The following is an 18,968-nucleotide window of genomic DNA, read 5'->3' as shown; positions in this document are numbered from 1 at the left end:
GGCGCGTCCTGCCCTCCCTGTGCCTTTGAGAGCAGGCTCACGCTACGCACAGAGCTCTCCCGCAGCAGGGAGAAGAGAGCCTTTGAACAGAGCAAAGTGCTACCCACACCTAGAAGAAATCTTAATTGGATATAAGAAAAGATTTTGTGTATTCCGTGTAGAGGAGACTAAGCCACTTAGAAAAGGATCAAACAAATCCTCTGAAGTGGGCCAGTATCATTTGATCAGCACTTGGTGTCTTCAGATCGAGAAGAGATTTTCTTCTATTTTTTTTTTTTTTCAGTTTGAGGAGATGCTGTGCTCAAACCACAGACGGTTGGAGCCTGTTGTGTCTGCGCACACAAGAGGAGCGTGTTACCCGCTCTACAGCACTCACCTGCCCGCTCCCCAGCCCAGGACGCGGGTGCAGCCCTGAGCCTCAGCAGGAGAAGCACTGCGTGTCTGGCCAGGCCGAGTTTATCAGCAGCCCTCGCTGCCAGGCCTTTGTATTCCAGTGCTATTTGCCAAGACTTCTGGTATGAGATGGGCTCCCTTGTGCTGAATGCAGCAGGCATATGAATACCCGTGTAAACCATGGTCTGCCTGCAAAGTGTCTTGATTAAAAATTAAAAAAGAATAAAATTAAAAAGTGACAGTGGAGGTCTTTTACTGCTTCTGCTCATTAGTGGAAATAGGAAAGCCAAGGAAATTGAGTTTGTCCAATGAGTCAGGTGCTCTTCCTCTGCCTCAGATCACAACACCAGGTTTCCCTGCACCCTGTTCTGCAGTCCCACAATCTCGCAGCACTCGTGGCAGTACAGGGAGGCCAGGGGCTCTGAGAAGGCTATAGGTAGCACACAGCCCTGCAGAGAGGGTGAACACCAAAATATATAGAGCTCTGGGCAATGCTCAGGAAGATACTAAAGTTTCCCTGTGAGTTATCTGCACCAGTACTTCACCAAAATGTACTTGTTTTCTTGTTAAGAAGACTGATGAGAATAAAAGAATAAAGTAATTGGAGAAAAATATTTCTCCTTTTCTCTCTCCCAGCTGCACTTCTGTATCCATGCTTTCGGAACTGATCTTGTCTTCTACTCACCAGTACAGAAATGGTTTGAGACAAAACACATCTGCGCAGCCCCGTGGTCGGCTCCGCAGCACGTGAACTCTGCAGGAGAGTGGCGCTTAGCGAGCGGTGCCGGTGCAGTGCTGCTGGGAGCAGGGTGCTGGGCTTCCTGAGCGAGCATCCCTGTAGAAGCGACCTGCCACAGCCATTCCCTGCCAGCAGTACCTTCTCAGTCTTTGAAGTTTTTAAGGATGTGCAGTCCCTTTGGCTCTGCTCTATTTCAGCTGGCAGAGATTGCCAAGCCACACGGGACATTTTCCCCACGCAGAGCAAAGGAGAGAGCTTTGTTCTGCTCCACAGACACACGTGAGCCCGGGCATCAGCAGATGCTGCAGAGCTCAGGGATGGAGAAGTGCTGATAAGGGCGTGGGGGGGGTCTCTGGGGAGACCGGGTGTCACCGCCACTGCCTGCAAGGCAGAGGGGTGTCCTGTGAAGCCTCCCGTGGTGGGGACACTGCTGATAGCTGTGAGGGGGTCAACATTCCCAGGACAAGCCTGCAGCCAGACCCTGATGCGCTCTACGAGCCTCTGTCAGGATGCTTTACTTGTTGAAGAATGACTCTGAGAGGTTTGGCCCTTCTTCCATGGGGTGAGCAGCCAGGTGGGTGCAGAGATGCCCTGCAGTGGGGTGAGGCACGTGGGCGCATTGCTGCAGCACATCTCATTCCTGCAGCGTCAGAAGAGGTGCACTGCTCTGAAAAGAGATGCTTGTGCGGCCAGTGGGAGCAGTCCTGAGGCAAAGACAAAGTCAGAGGGAAGAGAGCTGGTGATATCACTGCGAGTTAGTCATGGAAGGGGTGGAGGGGACGCAGCCAATCTCGCCAGTACCATCAGGGTAACAGGGACGAGCCCAGAGCTGGGGTAAATGTACTTTTTCAATGGAAAAGGGAAGCCCTATTAATGTTAGGGAGGATTACCAAGGGCCTCCAGAACAGAAAGAGCAAGGCCAGGCAGGGGTTTCATTCCCTCTCTGTACAATGCACCATGCCAAGGCCCCAGCAAATCAGTTATTTGTAAGAAACACCCCGGTGTGGGTGTCTGCGCAGCACAGCTGTTACGCTGGAGCATTATGCTAATAGTTGTGTCTGGATGCTCTTCCAAGAAAGAAAGGAAGACACGTTTCTGTGTATACACTTGAAATGCAAGCCACAGCTTCAGAGCAGCACTCTGGGGTCTCCTCTGCTGAAACGCTTATATGAAAAGCAATCCAGCACTGGGCTTTCTCTGAAAGTGCATTCACTGAGGAGAGTGCCTCATTTACGAGTCAGCTGGAGACCAGGTTCCTGTGTACAGATACACTGAGCTCAGAGGCTGCTTCTTTATAATGGCACTGCGCCAGGCACAGGTGATTTTCTTTTCTTTCCTTCTTTTTGTACTGGACAATCTGTCTCTTCTTACTAATCTTAAAAACAAAAATTGAACAGAAATGGATCCTTCACTCACAGGAGTATTAAAGTCACACTTTTCCAAGCATTATTCTGGTATGAACCTGCCAAATGGCCTTAGCAGCACTGAATCATAGTGCCAATCCTGCCAAAAGTGGGCAGAAGTCTTTTAAATTGCTGATTTATTATTGTTTCACCTGTGCTTTAGCTAATACACATCTGAAAATTAAGAAAGTTTCTTTTACATTATATCTGAAAATAAATCATTTTTGCTAGCTCTTTTCTCCATATGCCCAAAGACGCCTGCAGGGCAATGTCTGTTTCATGTATTTTAATTTTGCTGTGAATGTTATAAATATTACAAACTCCCCTTTAAAGAAATAAAATACTTCAGCACTGAATTTTCTTTCACCAGGAAGGTCACAGCGCAGCACAGTCAGGGAATCAGCAGAAGGGTGCTCCGAGCAGCTACGTGCCAGCAGCACCCCCAGACACCGCTTCTCCCGTGCCCCAGTCATTTCTCTGCCTCAGCCTCCCCCAGTTCTGGCCAAGCTATGCTCAGAGGTACAAAGCCAAAGAAGCAATGTCAGTTTGCACCAGAAATACATGCAGCATGCAATCTCAGCACTTTCCCTTTAGAGGAACATTCAGCTTTTGCCCCCGGGCATTAGCAGGTTCACAGCAATATCAAGCAACGGGCTGCTGCTGGATCCCCCGGACAGACTGCAACATGGATGGAGCTGAGCAGGGGCTGATGTGTACAAAGGACAACTGCCAGGATCTTTTTTTTTTTTAAATCATGTCAGCTTGTACAGCATCATTTCCAGATAATCATAACAAGTCCCAGCCATTGCCTATCAGTTCTCAATGCAATTAATGAGTCTGTCCCATGGCATTAGCAAATTAATAAGAACACATCAGCTGTCAGCTGAGCTGCAGTCGGTGGCAGGAGCCATGCTCGGGTACCTGCAGCTCAGCCTGCTCCTCCTGCTCCTGGCCTGGCCCTGCCGTAGGTCTGCTCCTTCCGGCTGCTCAGCACAGGGGCACCTCCAACAGCTCGCACCAAGCACCCTCCTGAGCTGGGAAAAGCTCTGTGTGTCTGTGTAGCAACGTCTGAAGATGAACAAGGGTTTGCTATGAGCACAGAGACCAGGGAGTCCCTCTGCAGCTAAGAGCAGTTCTGGCAGCACAGGATAAATCTGGTGTAGCATGTAAGATTTGGGATCTACCCTCTGAGAGCAGCTATTGGTGAGAAACCGGTGCTTTGCCAGAGCAGGGATGCAGATTTGGCTGGGTGACCACACGACTCCAGATGCTGCAGCCAGAGCATGAGGGCACTGTGGGGGTGCTTGGGGCCAGGGTTCCGGCAAGCTGAGCAGGATGCAATGGGGAGCCACCTCCTGGCACACTGCAGTGCCCAAGCAATGAGAAAGGGGAGCAATGGGACTCGCCACGTGCAGGCTGGCATCTTGCCACTCGTCTGCCCACTCCCCTCACCCATGCTGGAGGCAGCTCCAGCCTCCAGCCTCCGTGTGCACAGCAGCAGGCTGAGCAGGTGCATGAGGACAGCAGTACATTGTGCAGCAAGCCCATGGGCTGAGCCCTTCTCTGCGTGTGTGTGGGGCAGGAAGGAGCCAGGACAGACGCAGGAGCTCTCATCACCTCCACTGGCAGCTGGGGAACCCTCTGCAGCCTGGCCCTGTGCTTCTTCAGCAGGGGAGTCAGTAAGCGAAGTGCTGGGTCAGAAGCAATTATTCCCAGACCGATCCCATCCCATCTTCTTGGAGGTTTTATGCCCACTGCTATGGCTGCTGGGAAGTGTAACATGACGTGAGTTTTGCCCCCATTTAAATGTATTAGCTCTCCTTCTTGGAACCAGAACTCTGTTGTTCCTCAGATCCCACCGTGTTTGACTCACCGTGCTGTCTCTTCTGCTCTTGACAGATACAAACTGTGCAGATCCATATGTCAAGCAGTTTGATGCAGTCTGATCACAGGTTTTACATCAATATGAGTGGAAAGTTGTAAAGGATTTGCAAAACATCAGTTCTGTGACTGCGTCTGTTCCTTGTATGTACTTTACTTTGCATCTGTTTTACTATCAAAAAGTCTTCAAAAAAGAAAAACAGAACAAAAGAAAACCTCAAGTGAGAAGACAATTTTCCTAAACTTGAAGTTTTTACAGAAGTTAACATAAGTCAAATTATGAGAATGATCCTTCATATCCTTAACATTTTCTATATTTTAAATTCTTTTTTTTCACTGAAATGCCAACAAGGGGGGAGGGGGTGGAAATTCAGTGAACAAGTATGCCCCCAGAAGAAAGTACAGCTGTCACACTGAGCTCTGTAAGTCTCGTTTTCTATGTTTATGTATTCCACATGTGCATAATCATGTAAACATGATTGCTTTCATATGACTGCAAAATAATCCTGGTGAATGGATTGCAAATACGAAGCAAAGCTACTATGGATTGAACATAATTGCCAATGGAAATGATACATTCTTCTCCCTTATCAGAGTACTGTGGCAGCACGGCTCTGCAGCTGTCTCATTGTGCCTTGTCCCTGCATGACTGTCTCATCCTGCCACTGTTTAACTTCCTGAGCTCAAAACATTAATCCAGCAATTAGGAAATAAGGAGTTACTTTTCTACCAAGAGAAGTGCTGAAGACAAGCCCCACTCCAGGCAGATGACACAGTAATGATAACTATTGCCTTACATTAGAAGAAACAAAGGAGGAATGCCAAGATATTAAACACAGGACTTTGCAATAAGAAATTCTGGCAGATTATCTCCACTGAACAGTCATTTCCACGTCTAAAAATCTCAGTCATTTCAAATGACAGCTGAGAGTTTTCTCTATAATGAATTCAAGGACAATTAGTTGGAATCATCCAATGAAACCTAAGATACCTCAGAGGAAGTGTTATGACTTGCCATAAAAATATATACACTTCATTTGTTATACTCAAAATCTTGTTACAGGCAAACAGGAGCGCACATCCAAGGTGCCAAGAATTTATTGCTGGTCTAATTAATGTTTTACCAGCCTAATCGAAATATGAGAACCAGTTATTATTAGTCCAGCTACAACAGCACTAACACCTACATTCCAAATTATCTCATTATTATTTTTTTAAATCATTAAAAATACAGCTACATTCTTGCTAGGTGAGCTCCCCAGCACCTGGCTGTGCCCCTGCCCTGGCCCACAGGACCCAGGGCTGCTGGCACCCCTGGGTGGCCACTTCCCATTGCCACTCATTGCAGGGTCACAGATGCTGACCCTACCTGGCAGAGCTCCTTGATAGCGCTGGCAAGTAATTAACAAAAAGCAAGTTAAGCTAAAGCCAAAGCAAATTGAGGCAGCGGCCACCTAACCATCAGACAGTCGCTGTCCCACTGAAAACAAGCTCATTGTCTTGCACCATGGAAAGCCCATGCAAGGCTGGGACCACACCGACTTGTCAGTACAGAGCCCGCAGCTCTAATTTTAGATTTGCTATTGCTAGAGTAATGAGAAATTGGTTACTTATTTTTATGAAGAAAAATGTCAGGAAAAGCCATTAAATACTGAGAAAATATACCTGGGGAAGAAAGAGGCAACCAGAGAGGCAGGAGGGTACCCAGGACCCAGAGCATGCACCTCCTCTCCAACACGGTTTTGCTGGAATCAGATGCATGATCCATGCAGGACCAGCTGTGTGCAGCCAGTGGTAGGGACAGATGCTTTCCATCCCTCCGGTCAGTCTGTTCCTTAGGAATAACCTCGCCAGATACAATTGGCCCTGTGGCTTCGGGCATGAGCCCTGGTCCCAGGAGGGTGCATGCAGGAGCTGCCAGGCTGCTGTTCTCCCCAGCCTCGGCTCAGCACTGAGCACTTGTCCCTTGTCCTCCATCACCGCCCAGAAATGAGCAAACACCCAGTGCAAACAGGCACAGGGCTTGGGAAGGGACAGATAAAGGCTGGCATGGTAACTTGTGGGCATTAACCAGCACGCTGCCTGCTAGGATTTAGTCACCATTAGTGGCATGCGGTGTTTAAAATAACCAGCCAGGTTCTCATGAAGGCTCTCACATTGCCACTTCAGACTGCAATGTTTTATCTTATGCATACAGCTAATTGCTGGACCAATTAAGATTTTTCTTTGATTTAATAATCTTCTCATCACAATATACTCAGAATCTTGGCCCAACTGTTTTGGCAGCAGCATTTCAAAGAACACACCCTGTGCACGCCAGCTTGTCATACCCAACGCAAAGCCTTGGAGCAGGGGCTCAGAGGAAAGCCCCCCTGCCAGCTGCACACCCAGCCTGGAGCTGCCCACAAGCTCAGACTGAGCGTATAAATGTAAGCTTCTATCCTTCAAGAAATTTCTGTGGTAGTGTTGGTAGGAAACCAACTGGATGTAAATTTTGTATTCAGTGTTTTTTCTTCTCCAAAATAACTCCAAAGGGATAACTAAGTTACTTCCCATTCCAGCTTGGAGCTGTGGCTCTCTCAGATGTCACACAGACACATTTGCCTACTTGTGTTTTTTTCACCCCTCCAAAGGTCAGGTAACATTTATATTCAAAGGTTGCTCCTGGGCAGTTGGCTGTGAGCAGGCTGGTCCCTGCCGCAGACGGGCCGGGTGGGGGACGTGGCGGTGCCTGCAGCAGGTCGGGCACACGGCGGTCACGGAGTGAGCCCTGGCTGAGCACGGTGCAGGCCAGGTGTCTCACACAACCCGGCAGGCACAGCTGCCTCTCTTCCAGCCCCTGTTGTTCAGCTCCAACAGTCTGAGCCCCACTGCCTCTTCCTGGCCCCAGCCCACCACGGGCCCCTGCTCTCCTTGTCACACACCACAAATGCCCATGGCATGTTCAGCAGCACCACCAGCTCCCAGCCAGAGGCCTGCAGGGGCTGCATGAAGTACAGAGGACAAATTTAACACACAGTGTTTTGTCTCTCCCATCCATCACCATTTTTGCCAAGCTCAAGTCTCCTACCAGAGGCTGTGCTGGGGGAAATCTCACTTTAGCTTAGTCAAAACACTGAAGTCAGAAGCCTGCACATGAAAAAGCACTGCCGTGGTGATTTATTTGCCTAACACATATTGATGGGAAACATGTATTTGCAATGACTTTGGTATCAGCGAGAGCAACAGGGTGAAACCTCAGAGAACTGAACTCAAGGCTCCAGCCAACGAAGGGAGTGGAAAGAAGCAGATTCTTTTAAAACAAAATACAAATGAGTCAGTTACCCTGCTTTTGAGATAACTTGTATCATTGTCAAGGGAAGGCTCCAAGGACCTTTGCTAAAATACACGAACTGCTTCTCATGTAAATCTCCATTTTTTCACTGCCTCATTGATTCTGAAAAGGGTTCAAAGATGGATAATGTGAAGACCCATTTAAAGCAGAGGAAGATACACCAAATAAGAAAAACTAAATGATCGGGGGGGGGAGGGAGGAGATGAGGAGGGGGATTGAAAGAGAGCTGCTAAAGATGACATTTTATTTTTTTCCACATCAAATAGTTATATTCACCATACAGATAATCTGGAAGAGCAGAAACACCAGGTCCTCCCGCTTACTCTATTATTTCTTAAATACAGTTATTGCTTCAAACAGGTTCACAGCTGGGGAGAAGGGAGAAAGGCTTGATATGAATAGCAGCAGGATGAGCAGTAGCCTATTTAATGGCAATTATCAGTAAAAAAGGACCAAGCGAGAAACCCTGGCTCGATCTGCAGGCTGTCCCCAAAGGCTCGCTCTGAAGCCCGTAGGCGGTGGGCAGCAGGTTAGCCAGCAGGGGCTCCTGCTGTGGTGGTGATCCTGCACATTAACCCTCCTCTATCTGACGCGTGGGAACTCTGTAAGTCTCAGAGGCACCTTGCTGGGGCCAGGCTCAGCACATGCTGCAAGGCACGGCTGGCCCTCACCATCACCCACTGAGGTGAGATGCTGTGTGCTTGGGTAGGACTTCAGCAGGACGACAGGAGCAGCGCTGAGGTTGCCCTCTCACCACATCAGGTGGCTCACTTGTCTTAACCAAAGCATCGAGCTACTCAGCAGTGTGCAAATATTCCCCAACCATCAGGGGAGGACAGAACCACACGTTTCATGTAAAAGCTCTACCTCAGTTCTCCACCTCCACCACCCAGCCCCCTTGAAGCATCAGTCCCTGTCTGAAACCTGACATGAATTTGCCTGGACCAAGGATGGAAAGGACTTGGCTATTCTACCATGCAGGGATGGAAGCTACCAGAAAGACAAAAAAACCTTGTTCCAGCCCTAGCTCCACATTAAAAATCCCAACATACAATCTGCTACACATCTCCCATCAGCTCCGCTCAGTTCTCCCAGTGACATCAATTTTACTTTTCTGAAGGCACCGCAGAGTGCCAGGCCCTGCTCTGCCCCAGGTGGGGGCTTTCACCAAGTCCCACCCAAGCAGCCCAGCTCCTGCTGCAAGCACCGCACAGACACAGCCCCACTGCAGGGCCAGGTGCCCAGGCAGATGGATGGCACCGAGCCCAGGCGCTGCCAGAGCTCAGGGTGCTTCCAGGGGCTGCAGAGACAGGGAGCCTTGGGGGATCGCTCCTGGCCAGCAGGCAGAGAGCTCGATAAAACAGACACCCCGGTAACGCCGTGGGGAGACGTGCAGAAGGAAGACACCCCAACGGAGCCCCTGCCCGGCACTCACTGCCCTGCACACACTGCCCAGCGCTCAGCATTGCTGTGAACAGCAACAAGCACTGTGACAGCCACCGGCATGGCTTCGTGCTACAAACACTTTATCTAAAGCAGAAGGAAAGTGAAGAATTGTAAATGGCTTTTGATAAGATCCCCACAAGAGCCTATTAAGGATGCTTAATTTTGCTCCTCAGTCATTATTGACATAAGAGCCAAATAGAAAGAATGATTAAGATGACAGCAAATATTTCCCAAGTGGAACAGACACATCCTGAACAGCAGCTGAGGAACAAAGCACAGCAAATGAACACTGGTTCATAGGCTCCTGCACAAAGTGCAAGTGCGACATGAAGCTCCCGTGTGTGCACAGCTTGGTGCCACTCTGCCACGCCAAAACCAACTCCTCAGTGTGACTGAATGACCCCATCGACCCAACAACCTTTAAACTGGAACAGCCACACAGATCAGAACCAGCCAGGTTATGATTTCTCTCCCAGAAAGTTTACCAGTGGAACATCAACGGCACTCATCAGCAATGGTTCAGTTATGTTTAAAAAGGGGGCCCCACATCTCACACCCTGTTTTTGTAAAACTCTTTCCTTATGTCACTGTCAGCACCTTCCGATCAATCCCAAAGTAACATACTGTGGTTGGAACTGTGAAACGTAACAGGAAAGTCTTTCACCAAAGGTAATGTGTGCTCTACACATGTTCAGTAACGGGATTATTTGGCAGTGGGGTTTCTTGTTTTACCAGTCTGTAAATGCCTACTTGTGTAAATTTGCCTTCTAAAGAAAACCACCTCTCACCTTTCTAAAGAAAACCACTGTCTCAGTGGCTGAACTCCTCTTTTCCGTACTTACCTCAGGAGGGATTGCTGGTGTGACTCAAGACACCTCTAGGGAACTTTGTAGGTGGCACAGCGGGATGAGAGACTTCATCCACTGACTCACTTCTCGCTCTGCGTGCTGTGCAGAAAAGCTGCTTAATAGCAGCAAAGACGAGAGCAACAGGTTCATGTAGAAAGAGCAGGAGAGTCCCCTGGTTTGCACAGGCTGTGAGCCTGAAGGGCCGGGGGGCTGTGCCCTCACCCTGCTGCATACAGGGACCCAGCAACAGACCTGCATCTCCTCATCATGCCCAGCAGCACACAGACCCCACTCTTTGCTCAGGTGTGGTTAGCTCTGCAGCCCTGTTTGTGCAGATCAGGGACACTCCATCTAGGAATCAGGCAAAGCTTTCACAAACAGCTCCTAGAAACCCATCATCCCTTCTTTTCTCTATCATAACCCCGGCACACACTCCAGGGCTTTTTGTACAGTTTAGCTGGTGTCAGTTCTGTGTTGGGGAGGTCACCCTCTTTAGGAAGGGATGCAGAACTGTCTGATTACTGCCAGCCCTGTCCATGACCGCTCACCCCACCGCAGGGCATGAGACCTGGATATTGACCTCTGCACAACGCAGGGGCAGCAGCTGAGCATCCAGCAAGCAGCCGGATCCTGCCAGACAAGGGCAGGGCTTCCCTCCACGGAGCCTTGCCCCGGAGGCGAAGGGCTGTGTTGTGCCAGCCGCTGTCAGTGCTCCAGGAAAGCAGCAGCAAAGCCCCCACATTCCTCCAGCACAAAAATATCTCTGTGTGGGCTGAGCCATGTGAACGCTCCCATCCTAACCAGCATCTGCGCCGTCACGAAAGGCAAATGAGACGTAAAAATAGCGCTCTGCTCTTGCTGCTGCTCCACGGCCGGGCAGGAGGGCTGTGTGCAGGTGCCAGGCTGTGGCACGGCCAGGGGAAGGCAGCCCCGCACCCGGCCCCATCCTGCTGCCGCCGTGCCTGAGCTGCACCAGGCATTGGTGTTCTCAGGCAGGACTGTGGGCAGAACACAGGGGGGATGGGGAGCTGTGTTCCAAAAGGCTTCAGATCTGGCATGCCATTGCTGCTCATAGGCTGAGTGCTGAGCCTGCACACAACACCTTTGTGCTACAGCAGCGAGACCAAGGAACAGACAAAGGCAAACCCTTTACCCAAGCACGCATGCAACCCCCTCTTCTGCAAGTCTGCCTCCCATGCTACCCTATTCCATTTTGACCAGCCCAGCATAAGGACATCACCCAAATACATCAAGAGCCATTTCTTTCGCCAGGACACTGCTGGCATGGCCAGGCCCCACAGGGCAGTACCAGTGCCCTGGGACAGGGCTGGATGCGGCCCCGAGGGCCTCCTGCAGCTCCCAGCCCTGAGGCTGCTTCTCCCCAGGTCAGGAGCCGGGTGGGCAGCCAGAGGCCCTCCTGTGCCTCCAGGCTCCCCCACTCCTCACAGCATTTGCTGTAGCACAGAGCCAGTACTGGGGACACTGAACAGGCAAGGGCCCCCAGAAAGCCCTTCATGGCACTTGTAGGTGAGGTGCTGCATGAGTCCCATCCTGGGAGAGGCACAGGAGCAAGCATCTGCCCCAGTGCCGAGCTCACACTTCCACCCCCAAGCACCAAGAACTGCTGGCAGTATTTGCCCTGCACCATGCAAACGTTAAACAGCATTTCATAAACTCCATCTGCCACCATGCAACATCAGCTTCTGCTGCTGTGTACTTAGAGAGGTGAAGGTAGAACATTCAGCAGCTGGATGGGTTTTGTGACACAAAAATGCAGAAAGAGCAAAGCAGAATAAGGTGTGACTCACCCAACACAAGTGACAAGATGTGCCGGCTGTGCCAGGACCAGCAGCAGTCAGAGGGGACAATCCTGCCTCAGCCCTCCCCCACACTCAGAAGGTCAAGATTTTGCTGCTGTGTGGGCAGAAGAAAGGAAATCTGAGTCAGTTTGTCTGCACAAAGCCCAGTCAGCTGCTGCAGCTCTGGAGAGGGAGGTGTCCATGTGTGCTCGCTTTTGCCATTTCTTTCAGCTTGATGCCTGGACCCAGGTAGCCTGGCCAAGCAGTGTGGTTTACTGTTTCCAGAGCACACAGCACAAAGGTACATGCACCATCACATTTCCCAGACCACAGAGAACCAGAGTCAGAAGAGCCCAGGTTGGAGGAGACCCCCAAGGACCATGGAGTCCAGCTCCAGGTTCCACATGGGACCACTCAGGGACCCCTGCGAGCATTGCCCAGGCACTTCCTGAGCTGCACCCAGCCAGCGTGGTGCCACAACCCACGCGGACCCAAAGAAGCTCAGCAGCTCTCAGGCTCCCCCCAGCTCAGCTCCTGCACGCCCCGTACCCATGCAGGATGCGGAACCCAGCAGCCCACAGGACGCACCCAGTCCCGTTCAACAGCTGGAGGGGAAAGGCCCAGCACGACAGAGCACCCACCTGTGACAGGGGGCAAAGGCTAAGGGAGGAAAACTGACAGAAGAATGGTGTTCAACCCTACCCAGCTCCCCCAGCTGCCAGCAGCCCAGGGCCTTGCCGCAGCAAGGAGCACGCCAGCAGCCACGCTCTGGGTGGGGGCCGCCAGCCCGTGCCCAGCCAGCACACCGGTCCCACAGGAACACCGATGCAAGTTCAGAGCTAGATGAACCATGTCGCCAATGCTCCCTGCTTCTGTGTCACACCCCTCATACACCTGTGCTATTGACCAGTTTAAATACCAGTAGCTTGCACCAAGGCTTTTTCCAGTAATTAGTTCATAAGCTGAAAAAGATGTGCTTGTCTGGGAGGCCAAGCTAAAGACCTTTTTTTTCTTGTAATATACTTATTTGTATTCTAGACCTTAGCAAGATATAAGCACATTTATTTTGATTTTAAAAGGTCTATGATTGGTAGTCTAGATTAACCCATATCTAGATTTCTGATAATTTTAAATTGTAATGCCAGGCACCAGAGCCATGACTTGTCCAGGGTGATTTGTATTGAACCTTCATAGCACCACAATAGGGAACTATTCTCTTCTATGTGATTGTTTCTGAATGTTTTCATCTACCAAGTTCTCCCTTCAGTATCAAAAATACAGATCACTTGTGTTCTAACATATTTGGGGATGAAGTTTGCAAGGTACAACTATGGAGCCAAACTGCACCAAAAAACAATAACCCATTACTGCAAGAGATGACCTTCAGCTCCTCACCTGCACCACATTTTTAGAAGATCTACACTTCAAATGTTTGACTGGTAAGCACTAGAATGGGATTGATGACCTGCCATTACCTGCAGCATCACAGCCTCTGCCACCAGCAGCAAGCAGCAGAGAACCAAGAGGTCTCTTCAGAGACACTGCCTGTCCCACTGCCCCCCTCCTCTGCATGTTTCCAGCCAGTCTTTGCCATAGAGATAGCGTGCACAGTGCTGGTATCAGTTGTGCTGCGCTCCAGTCACAGGCACAGCCTCGGCCACAGCCCCACATAGCACTGTGCTGATGCTGCACATGCCCAGCAGATCCAGGTGCTTTGTGCAGCACTAGTGAACAGTAACAGCTTTCCCCTTGGAGCCTCCTCAGCACCCTATCACACAATCAATTCTTGGCATCATAAACAGAAGTCACAGCCCTTGCAGCAGGCAGCATTAGCTGAGAGGCCAGCGCTGTGCCCACACACCTTGTTGGTGCAGCACTGTCCGCACCTCCTCTAACTGCTGCACTGAGCCTGTCGTTGATTTGGTGAATTCCTTTCTTACATCTAAAGCACTCGATGTGTTGTTCTTCCAGTGCCACCTGACAATGTTTGTTCCTATCTGCTGACACACTGCGGGAGGGGACCAGGACAACTCACCCAATGCCACAGGCAGCTAGGACAGACAGGCACGCATCCACTCTCCTCTGCAGAGCCAGAGCATCACAGGCCCTTGTCCCTTGGGTGAGGCTCTGCACACTTAATAATGCTGCCTCTATCTCCAACAAAGAAACAGAATCAGTTTTAGCTCTTCTATATTGCAGGGATTTTTTTTTTAGGTTCAGTTTATTGCAATGTGTCAGAAGTGCTGGGTGCAATTTGTACCCTGCTGTATCACTTTGAAGTATAACCTGCATCTTCACTTACGAACTAGACTAGTTATTTGTTCATTTAATGTTATGGAGTAATAGGGAAAGAAAGGAAACATGTGCACTCCATCTTTCTATTACATCAGCAAAATATACAAATATATTTCAACCCCATTTAAAATGCATCAAAATTCAACAGTTACACACCATATTATCCAGCACAAATAACAGGAACTACAACACTGCGTATTCTAAAATAGTCCTCACAGTTGTGCTTTATAGCACAGTTATTCACCAGAGGACTCTGTAATTGTGGTATGTCAAATATATTCACTATTTAATGACTGCAAAAGTTTCACAGCATGCAGCTGGCAAGATACTGTGGAGCATACTGTATTGAACTGCTGTGAAAGGGCTCTGTCAGGTCAGTCTGAACCCCAGATTAGATCTTATAAAAGTAAAAACTGTTCTGAGAAAGCTACCACCTTTTTTCTTTTTTTTTTTTTTGTCCTTTAAGAATGTTTCTTTTTTTAAAGTAATCACAAAATCAACATTCTTCGGAGTGCTTGCATTCCACTAATACAGTTGGCTTCAACCTGGGTAATGCTAGCTGCTCACGTTCGATTATAAAGCTTCTCTGGTTTCAGTGAACTGCACAACAAATAATATTCCTGCAGGAAGAGAAGCCTTCCCTTCCCTTTCCCTCTGCCTGGGCTGTGAGTGGTGCAGGTTTCAGCAGGACGCACATGGGCTGTGCGTGCAGAGCGCTGCACACCTGGGCACGCCGTGCAGCCACCCCACCTGGGGAGCAGCACCCTCCTGGAAGGAACCAGGAACTGTGATTGCACTTCTGATTAGATGCAGCCAACATTCAGCAGATGTGAGAGGAATTCTGTCCCCCCTAGACTAGAGCTAACAAATAAATCTGCCAGCCTGGAACCCTTCTCCCTGCTGCACCATCCCAGCGCACTGCCATCCCCCACCCACACAGAGGTGGAAAAGCAGTATGAGATCAGAGGGTGAAAAGCAACAAGGACACAGGAAACAAATCCCTCACTCCCTCTCTGTTACAGCCAAGAACACTGCAAACAGAGGTTGGCTGGCCAGGGAATGCAGAAGGCTTCAGGAGTCCCTTCTAGAACTGAATGCTAATTAGAAGCAAAAAAAAAAAAAAAAAGCAGCCTTAGACCGACCCATCAGGCAGGGAAACTGAGCCCAACTAACCTGAGGATAAAATCCTGGAAGGCTGGGCTGTTCTTGTACAACAGCTCCCAGTTCTGTGAAACACCTGAAGCAGCCACATACACGCACAAAGAAGCCTTGATGCCAGCACACAAAGCCACATTGCAACGGGTCTTTAGCTTCCCGCAATCCATTAACCCCCCACAAACCCAGCAGTGCTGTACAACTGGGATTCAAGGGAGTCCTACCGCCAGCAGCCATACTTATGGGGAGCACAGAAGAGATAAAAAGCTTTGAGGGGACCACGCAGAGCACTGACCTGTGCTGGCTTTCCTGCCTGTCCTTGCAGCACAGCACCACTGGCAGCTGCTCTCAGGCTGAGGCTTCTTCCCTGCCCCTAGCACCCCACCTCCCCCCTGCTTCCCATATCTCTCCAAACCTCCAGGCAGGGGCTGGGGGAGCACAGCCCCTCCCACAGTAAGGGAAGGGCAGGTCTGGGACCTCTGGAAGCAACCAAGCAGCTACAAGTCAGCAGGGCCCAATGCCATGTATCCCAGGGTCCCAAGGGAATTGGCTGATGGAGCTGCCAAGCCTCTCTCCTTCCTATTTGAAAAGTCCTGGCAGTCAGGGGAAGTCTCCAGTGGCTGAAAAAAGGGAAACATCACTCCTACCTTTAGAAGAGGTAGAAAGGAGGACCCAGGAGCTACAGACCAGTGAGCCTCACCTCTGTGCCTGGGAGGGTCATGGAGCAGATCCTCCTGGAAGCAATGTCAAGGCACATGCAGGGCAAGGAGGTGATCCGAGACACCCAGCACGGCTTCACCAAGGGCAAATCCTGCCTGAGCAACCTGGTGGCCTCCTGTGATGGGGTGACTGCATCAGTTGACAAGGGAAGACCAACAAATGTCATCTACCTGGACTCCTGTAAGGCCTTTGACGTGGTCCCACACAACATCCTGATCTCCAGATTGGAGAGAGGTGAATTCAAAGGGTGAACCATTCAGTGGATAAGGATCAGCTTGAAGTTTGCACCCAGAGAGCGATGGTCAATGGCTCCATGTCCAGGTAGAGGCTGGTGACGAGTGGTGTCCCTCGGGAGCCTGTCTTAGGACCAGTGCTTTTCAGTATCTTCATCAAATATAGATGATGGGATCCCACCTCCCCAAAAACACTCCAGCACAACACCCCTGCCAACCTTCCCAACCCCAGCAGGGCTGGCTTTATACCAGCTGGCAGATCAGACAGCTGATTCCTTTTATCCTTATTTCTCCAGCTGCAACAAGCACTGCTCATCGGCTGGTGCTGGGCTTCATCCCCCTAAACCCATCACACCTGAGCCTGCAGTGAAAATGTGTCTGTAATGTCTGCTCACTGGGGCTGTCGGCCTCTTCCCTCTGGGGTGACAGGGCAGGGCACGCTGCATGCACTGTGTGCACTGCGTGTGCTGCGCTGTGCTGCCATGCCAGGGCTTGGTTTCACCTGCTCGCAGTGCCCTTGTACCTGCTGCCCAAGGAACACGGGGGTTTGGCCATGACTCCCTTGACCAGCGACCTTCAGACAGCTCGCAGAGACAGAAGGATGCACTGGTGTTACCTGGCAGTCGCAAGCACCTTGATTCACCTCCTCTCGTGGTGAGCTGCGGGCGCAGGCTGCAGAATGGTCACACAAAAGCTGCAAAGCGGTGTCACGGCCACGCACAATGACAAGCCAATGTGAGAAAACTCTTAGTGGTATGCTTGCCCGCTCAAGAAAACTGCAAAACTGCCAGCAGAAAATTTGAAATACATTGTGTGGATAGAGGTGATTGAAAGGAGACCCGGGGTAAGAATGGGCTGATACACTAACAAATACATTTTCCACGGGACAAAAGAGGTCAGATTTTGAAAATGCTTTTCCTCTGAAGCAGGATTCCCAGTGATCATTCAGACACAAGGCAGTGCCGCAGGCTGACATAACAGCACTGCGTATCTCTGCTTAGTGCCTCTACGAGTGCCCTGCTTTGTCCGTGTCCTTCTGGGGTTGCCCTCACATTGCACCTGCTGTGTCCCCACAGCTTGTGGAAACAACAGGAAGGGGACCTTGCTGCATCCCCCGAGGGGCAGAAACTGCTGTTCCCCAAGGGCAGCTCAGTCCCTTTGTTTGCAGGTATCTGTGTAACTTCACATCCTGGGAGGTGAACACTGAAGTGAAGTGAACAGAGAACAAAAGGAACAGCAGAACTGCTACTTGTAGTCCAGGCCACCCCGTGGCCCTGCGCTGACCCCCAGACACAGCCACCAGGCGGGACAGAGCCCCGGGGTCTTTCCCCAGCCCCTGCTCTGCATGAGGCCGGCGCTGGGCTCAGGCCAGGCTGCTCAGGGTGTTACTCCATCAGCTCCCCAAAACCTCCAGGATGGAGATCCCCCAGCCCCTCCAGGCCCCACACCATGGCCTGGGACAGTGGGGAAGGTTTCTCCCCATGTCCAGCCCCGCACACTCCAGCTTCATTGTGTGCCCCCCTGTAAGCATCTGCCCAGACGGTGTGGGACCACGCGCTGCCTGCCTCTCCCATGCCTTTCCCCCAGAGCCCAGGGACAAGGTGCTACCAAACAAGAAGCTGTTTGTCTCACACACACTCAGGAGAGATACGGTGCCAGCAGTGAATTACCCACTGCAGTCACATTTGTCCTCCAAGACAGTGGCAGGAGGAGATTGGTCCGGGCACAGATTAGATTCAATGTGTTTTAAAATTCAGTTGGATTTTAGGACTTTAAAGGTCAGACAATTTTTTAGGGATGAATACTCCTAAATAATGAAGACAAATATTAGACTACTTAGAAAAGAATGGCTGTTTAAGAGCTGTATAATTACTGTCATTTAGAAGCATGAGCATAGATACAGCAATGGATATTATAATGTGAAATAATTCCAAAGGCCTGTGTTATTTCTAATATAACTGGAAAAAGGGGTTGCGAGGTCATTAGTCTACAGTGAAATGTCTGCATCAAGGCGGGTGACAGCAGTGTGTTGACTTCCTCCTTGTCTCACACATTTTCGACTGTCTTACAGCCTCCTTGGGAGCCTATTTGACATTCATCATCCACTGGCTTGTGTTAAAGCTGAACCAGCCCACCTCAAACATCATATGTATAAGACGGTTTATAGAAACAAAATCCCAGAAAGCAAGTGGTAACTTAAAAGGTGGCCCATGGCTCAAAGATTAAGGGTTTCTCTGCTGGCCCCAGAACTGCCAGGGCAGGAGCTGGGGGCACACCACCTTCCAACACACATACAGCTGAGAGCATGCACCCTGTGCCCCATAACGTGTGTGCAGCTGCATCCCCGGGGCTCCTCCAAGGAACCAGCTGCTGAGGTGCTTGCAGCTGCCTTGTGCTGGTGGAAGGCTGGTGCCGCCTCTCTCAGAGTGGTGGCAGTGGTGGTGGCAGTGTGACTGTACACATTTTTGGCCAGTGTGCAAAATCACTACATTCATTGTGCTTCAGAACAGCAAAACGAACACAGGTATGACTCCTGATACTGATATGCTGGTAGGAAAATACCTAGGGTAGAAAAAAGTTATCTGTGTTATGAGGCAATACTAGCAAAAAAGAAGTGGTGCAAGTTGTCAGCAAATAAAAATGTCTGATAAATGTCTTGGAAAGATCCCTCAGGAGGATTTGCAGAGAGGAGAGGTCTAACTAGGCTTTGGGCAGGGCCTGA

The 18,968-nt window shown here is 50.3% G+C and overlaps 1 long non-coding RNA gene across 7 annotated transcripts; it reads right to left on the bottom strand.

The window, feature by feature from the left end:
* Positions 1-239: 239 nt before the first annotated feature.
* Positions 240-16,499, bottom strand: LOC137856621 (uncharacterized). Of its 7 annotated transcripts, XR_011096641.1 has the most exons (4): positions 15,994-16,499; positions 11,853-11,958; positions 4,409-4,600; positions 240-2,507 (listed from the first exon to the last, which is right to left on the bottom strand). It is a non-coding gene; the product is annotated as an uncharacterized lncRNA (long non-coding RNA). The 7 variants fall into 7 exon arrangements; XR_011096643.1 differs by lacking the exon at positions 4,409-4,600; XR_011096638.1 differs by lacking the exon at positions 240-2,507 and having other exon boundaries at positions 2,886-4,600.
* Between the last annotated feature and the right edge of the window lie 2,469 nt (positions 16,500-18,968).

This window comes from Anas acuta, chromosome 5, assembly GCF_963932015.1.
Source record: "Anas acuta chromosome 5, bAnaAcu1.1, whole genome shotgun sequence".
Taxonomy (NCBI): domain Eukaryota; kingdom Metazoa; phylum Chordata; class Aves; order Anseriformes; family Anatidae; genus Anas; species Anas acuta.
The sequence above is the reverse complement of the archived record's forward strand: the minus strand, read 5'-3'. Positions and strand labels throughout refer to the sequence as shown.